A 6469-nucleotide genomic window follows, 5' to 3' on the forward strand; every position below is an offset into this window, starting at 1 on the left:
ACAAAATGGCTTAAAAACTGAGTACCATTTGCTTTGATTTCCTATGTAGACTCTTAAGAAATGCTACACCACTGATAGTCTTTTGGTAGAGAGGATATCACATGAGACAACATGGACTCAATGATGCTGACTCAAGTGATCAAGACTCAGATTCTGAATAGAGACATTGCAGGAATGCCTTAACCAATATCATTTTCTGATTTTTTCTTTTTATGAGACACGAGACAAATACGATAAAAATTCATGTTTAAATAAGTCTATATATTTTTTGTATCTGAAACTAAAAAGTCTAAGCGATCAACAGGCATTATGTCATTTGATTGGATAATTTTACTTCTTTCTCAGCTCAAAAAAAATAAGGTGCATCAGAATGATATGATTCCTTAAAATATGATCATTGGTATATTTTGTTTACATGTAGCAATTTTTAACAATTAGTTTTCTTAACACATTCATATTTTGTGAACTCTTTTTCTTCTAAGCAAAATCATTTTATTGCAATTTTTTAAAAGTGTTAATTTCTTCATCCCACATAAATATTTATTTCAAATCTTTAAGTATTTACTTTAACCTATAATCATCTATATATTTTGCCCACGTAACAAAATAAAATTTCATCAACAAATATGAACCCAAATCAAAGACCATCAAAGCAGGAAAAGAGAAAGGAAGAAAGGAATAAAGGCAGGCTGGCATTTCTTTTTTAGAGCAGATTTTATTGTTTAGACATTGCCGTGGCAAATATTCAAGGCTTCGATATCAAAGTATAAAAATTATAAAAATGGAATATTATTGCATTAGCAGAAGGAACAACTTCATGGATGAATTTCTGACAAAAGTGTAATAACAGCGTGCTTCCAACCTGTGATAAAGAAGATTGTAATAGTAAGAGTAAAACCCTTTGATGCTGTTTTCTTTTTCTTTTTAGAGTTTTGTTCAGTCTCAAGCTTTCCAAGAAAATTATTTCTCCCCCTAAACTTGTCATAGTTACTTATTTGACTTACTTTTGTCCCTCTTGTCAAGATTGTGATAATGGAAGGGTGCGATTGGTATGCCTGTCCATGGAGCCGGAACTGGGAATCTGTTTCCATTGTCTATTACTTACCAGCTGAGTGACTTTTGGCAAACCACCTAACCTCTCTGTTCCGATGCCTTCAACTGTAGGGTAGGTATTAATATAATAATCCTTTATAGAATACTTCTTATTCAGGCAATGTATCAAACACTTTATACATTTCATTCCATTTAGTTTTCTCAAGAAGCCTAGGAGAAGGCACTACTATTATCTCTATTTTATAGATCAAGGAGTATCAAGGTCACCATAGAACTAAGTGAAAGAATATGTACTTATAATACTCTTGCTTTGGAGAGTAGGCACTCAACATGATGATGATAATTATGTCAATGAGAATGAAAGAAGTGGTAATAGTGATAAAATGACAAAGATAAAATTTCTATGCATCAGCATTATGCCATCATCTTAGACGGATATGAATTTAACTATTAGAATATAGCGTCAAAGATTTATTTAATAAGCCTTTATGAACACCCTTTTATGGCCATACTCTGAAGGCATAAAGACTAAGATATAATGAATTTTCAAGGACTCTCTACATTAGTAAGAAAGGAAAAAGATGATCAAAAAGGAAAAAATATTAAGAGAATAAATGGCAAAGGAGGGAAAGGAAGAAATGAGAAGAAAGCAGAGAGGCCAAAGGAAGAAAGAAAGGAAGGCAGGGTAACCTTGTAGGAAATGCAGTTGGCTTCATTTGGATTTCGCAATAGGAGGCATATTCCAGTCTCTAATACATGCCATGCATCAGCGCCCATATTCAGAAATCAGCTGCTGGGAAGACACGTGTAAACACAGCAGAACATTTTTCTTAAGGATGTGTGGTGATGCATAGCGCCTGTCAAACTGGAATCTGGCTTTATGCAAAATGACTGCTGGATCACTGGTCCTAATTCAGTGTGCCATCTGTAAAAAAAAAAAAAAGAAAAGGAAAGAAAGAAAAAGCACTGTAGCACATATGTGTACAATTGATGTGAAATGATGCTAAATTATAAAATCCAGTGAGACCATGATGGATTTTTTTTCATTCGTGCTGTGACCAGTTTTTTTTTTCTAAATGTGCATAACTAAGGATTATGGAAAGGGTGGGGATGGAGATGGAGAGACAGAGAAAAGGGAGGGGGAATAAAGGGCAGAAACATCATAGTAACTTCCAGCTGCTTCAAATTCCTTGGAAAGCAGTTTGGTATAAATTCTATCAAGAAAAATAGGTGCATTCAATAGCTTTAGGTACATTTTGTGCCAACCCAGTTAATATGTCAAAATGTTCTGCTTGAAGCAAGAAGACAGAAACGCTTTTGCCACACCACAAAGGGGCATCTTAATCCCATCTCTCCTTTGTGGCCCTCCAAGAAAATAGCATTATGTAAGCATCTGATTTGCATCAGGGGGCAGCCTTGATTTCTGAGAAGGCTGCTTGCAATTCAATAAGCTCCGTGCACAATGTTGTCTTTCATGTGAGTCCTTATGGTGTGCTGGATAATGATCATAATACTCTTTTCCCCAGTGGAGAACACTGGGGCGATGCTGCAGAATCAGACTCTGTCTCTGTGCAAGTTAGGGGACATTTCAAGACCGGGAGAGATAAGTCTTCCTATTTTATGGTCTCAGACCTAGATTAAGAAAGTTTGCAAGAGGGTATTAGGTACATAGAAGCAAGGCTGAATTGATGGCCTAGAAGTGAAGACCATTTAAAAAGGGAAGGAGGAGGGAAAGTGGGAGGAGAGAGGGAAGGAGGGGAAGAGATAGAAAAAAAAGGGAAGAGAGAGGAGGGAGAGACAAACAGCAGACAGAGAGAGGTAGGCATGAAAAGAATCAGAGAGAAGACCAAGGAAAAACAGAAGTGGCTTAGGCTAGATCATGGAGTACAAAGGCAATTTTGCAACCCTTAAGAAGGTCAAAAGTTCATATGAAACTCATCAAATGCTCATTTCCCTAATTCATTCCTCTCAGCTTTTTGAATATGCTGGTTATCCCACAGGATCTTGGAAAGCCTGGGGTTTTCTTTCTATTTCCTATTTTGAATAAACAGCAACCACTTCCTTTGTAGTCCTGTAAATCTTAATTTTGTTTCCATCTGATCTGAGTTGTTACAAAGTTAATAATCTAGAGCTGTTTTCTGCTTTGGTCTGCTTATTCCTTGACAGAAAATATTTGATGTGCTTCTTATGATGGGCATGACTATGGGTCACTAACTTGGGCTCCCAGGTAAGGTGGCCACGGTATAGGAAGCAATTGCAAACACAGACATGTCTGCAATTGTGACAGAAATGAGTAGTCACACCACTGATGCTGGGGGAAGATGAGGAAGGAGAAATAATAAAAACAGTGGCTGTCCATGGCACGGACCTTGAGAACAGGGTGGTGCACACATCTTGTAGCAATCACACAATGCCAGGTACGGGGCAGTGCACAGAAAAGGTGCTCCATGTTCATCATTGTTCATTCAAAATCACGAACTCATTGCCTTGCCTTTGTGCCTGTAAAGAAAACAAGAACAGGGGCACCTGGGTGGCTCAGTCGGTTAAGCGTCAGACTTCGGCTCAGGACATGATCTCACTGTTCGTGGGTTCAAGTCCCGTGTTGGTCTGTGCTGAAAGCTAGCTCAGAGCCTGGAGCCGGTCTTCAGATTCTGTGTCTCTTTCTCTCTGACCTTCCCCTGCTCTCTCTCTCTCTCTCTCTCTCTCTCAAAAATAAATAAAAAAAGAAAAGAAACAAAAAGAAAAGAAAAGAAGAACAAAACAAAATTCCTAATCTTAGGTTGCTTCGTGTCAAGCAAGGGGAGGAGGAGAGGAACAGGTAAAGCATCAGAAGAAACATAAATATCCCAAGATGTCGTTCTCATATAACTTTTATGTCCCCAATTTGTTCCAACTGGCATGCGATACTTTGGAGTTATGAAAATCATTATGTGGAGTTTCTTAACTTGACATTATTGACGTTTTGAGCCAGATAATTTCTTGTGAAGTGGGCGGTTCTCTTCTACGTTGTAGGGGGGTTAGTAGCACCCTTGACCTCCATGTACTCAATGCCAATAGCATGCCATCCCTGGTTGTGACCACCACAAATGCCCCCATTCCCTTGGGGGACAAAATGCCACTAGTTGAAAAATATTGCTTGTAGAGTCTTTGCTTCTTTCTTTCTTTTTTTCTTTTTTGTTTCTTTTCTTTTTTTTTTTTTTTTAGTCTTTGGATTTTTGCTCTATCAGCCTTTGTTATTTTTTATCATATATGCAGTAAAAGTGGCAATTTCCTGGACTTCTCTGACATCAATCTCTCCTTCTTCCATAGTCCTGGAGCACATGGGCACTCCATTAGAGACTGCATTCCCAGCTTCCTTTGCAAGTAGAGATGGCCATGTGACTCAGTTTGGTAACTAAGTAAGTTATTAGTGACACTTATAAGCAATGACATTGAAATAAGGAGCACTCTTTTCTACTTATCCTTTCCTTTTTACTGTGAGCCAGAACTTGGACAGAGGTAACCCAGCTTCAACAAGACCAGAAAGGTAACACCCTAAAAGTCTTAAGTCACTATGCTTTAGTGTCTCTTTGTTAGAGACACTTAGCCTTTCTGATCCTATCTGTTCAAATCCTAATAGATTACAATATATTGATGATTGCATGCACATGTACATTTTATACACATGCTCACACATATGATCAATGCACAAAATTTCTGCTTAGGCAAGACATTTAGAAAGAACAAAATATATAAATAGGTGCATGTTATATAAGAATATTTCTTAAAAAGCTATAGGAACCTAGATAATGGAGTAATTAATTCTGCCAATGTGGTTTCTGGGGCATAAGTGATGAATAAGTTTGTCAGAAAGATTAATGAACCAGTGAAAGATTGGTCTCTAGGTTCACAACTCCAAAGGCTTTCATCCAGAGGAGTTGGTAGCTATGTGGATGGAAGGCCGCAGTGTCCATCCTGACATTCTGGTTTAGGCAAATCACTTAGCTGTACTCCTGTCTCACACCAGGATGATCACCAGACTTCTGGAAGTGACAGGTGCTTTAGCACAGATAACTGACAGCTGAATACTGAGTGTTTTGATTAAAAGAAATCTATGTTTTGCCATGTGTAGAGGGTCTCGGAAAAAAAATGTTAACAAAATGTTATGGTTCCTTCTATGTGTTCTTCCTCTATTTTCCAGTGATTGCCGATCATGTGGACTGCCCTCTCCTCTCACTTAAATGTTTCCCTGTAAAGACTCACAGTGCCATCCAGGAAAAGAAACTAATATTTGAAATTATGCTTATTTAAAAGGTACGTGATGATTCAAATAAATTTTCTGAAGTTAAACTAAACTCAAACTGTCTTCTGAAAATCAATAGGCGTTACCCAGCTTATTTGCATAATTGAAAGAATTAGCCATGTGAAAAAGGAATTGAGTTGCTCTGGCATCATTTTTTCCTAGAAATTTGTATTCTCTCAAATGGAAAAAAAAAACATATCATGTTTTTAAGGTGGGTCACAACTATATCTCATCATAATAAATTCTAACATTTCTTAATAAATCAGTGAAATTTCTCTGGGCGCCTGGGTGGCTCGTCGGCTAAGCCTCCGACTTCGGCTCAGGTCAGATCTCACCTTCGTGGGTTTGAGCCCTGCATCGGGCTCTGTGCTGACAGCTCAGAGCCTGGAGCCTGCTTCCGGTTCTGTGTCTCCCTCTCTCTCTGACCCGCCCCCTCTCATGCTCTGTCTCTCTCTGTATCAAAACTAAATAAAACATTTAAAAAAATAAAAAAAAATTAAAAAAAAATCAGTGAAATTTCTCATGAAACCTTACCATTCTTATCTTTTGCCACACGGTTCAAATAGAGTTGGTATTTTTCCAGCATATTCTAAACTTCTCACATACCTGAGTCTGTATAGTACTCTACTGAACCTTAGTATCAACTTTTTTATTTATTATTTTCTTTTAACTGTATGCACGGAATTTCTTTGAAAAAAAATATAAAAAATGTGATTACCACCCCCCCCAAGAAAAGTTTTTGTCTGTTTTTATTTTTTCTGTTTGATTGTGGCAAGATACCTTGTCTCTTCATTTAATCCTTTCTTCTAAGCAGCAACTCAATAATGTTAATTCTTTCCTTTGAAGACACCGCGTGCTCACTCATGGATATTGTAATGAAGCAGTAACACTCCAGAGAGTTTAACTGTGAAAAGGTGTCAATAAAGTTTTCTTAAAAATTTAATTTTGGAAATCTGCTAAAATATGTAGTAAGCGCTTACAATGCAATACTAATGCTAACTACCCAGAAATAGCACAGACTTCACAGGCTAAAAGAACAGTTCCTGAAAAGACTGCCCTTATGCCACACATGATCTACACGTTTAGGGGTGTCCCCACCACCCACACTTCAGATCAACTGGCTACCGATTTGGG

At 37.7% G+C, this 6469-nt stretch overlaps 1 long non-coding RNA gene across 1 annotated transcript; it reads left to right on the forward strand.

Moving 5' to 3' along the window:
• The first annotated feature begins 1027 nt into the window (after positions 1-1027).
• Positions 1028-5321, forward strand: LOC115305684. Its single transcript, XR_003914938.1, has 3 exons — positions 1028-1165; positions 4363-4451; positions 5234-5321. It is a non-coding gene; the product is annotated as an uncharacterized LOC115305684 (long non-coding RNA).
• The last annotated feature ends 1148 nt before the right edge of the window (positions 5322-6469 follow it).

This window comes from Suricata suricatta, chromosome 10 (genome assembly GCF_006229205.1).
Source record: "Suricata suricatta isolate VVHF042 chromosome 10, meerkat_22Aug2017_6uvM2_HiC, whole genome shotgun sequence".
In the NCBI taxonomy this organism is placed as follows: Eukaryota; Metazoa; Chordata; class Mammalia; order Carnivora; family Herpestidae; genus Suricata; species Suricata suricatta.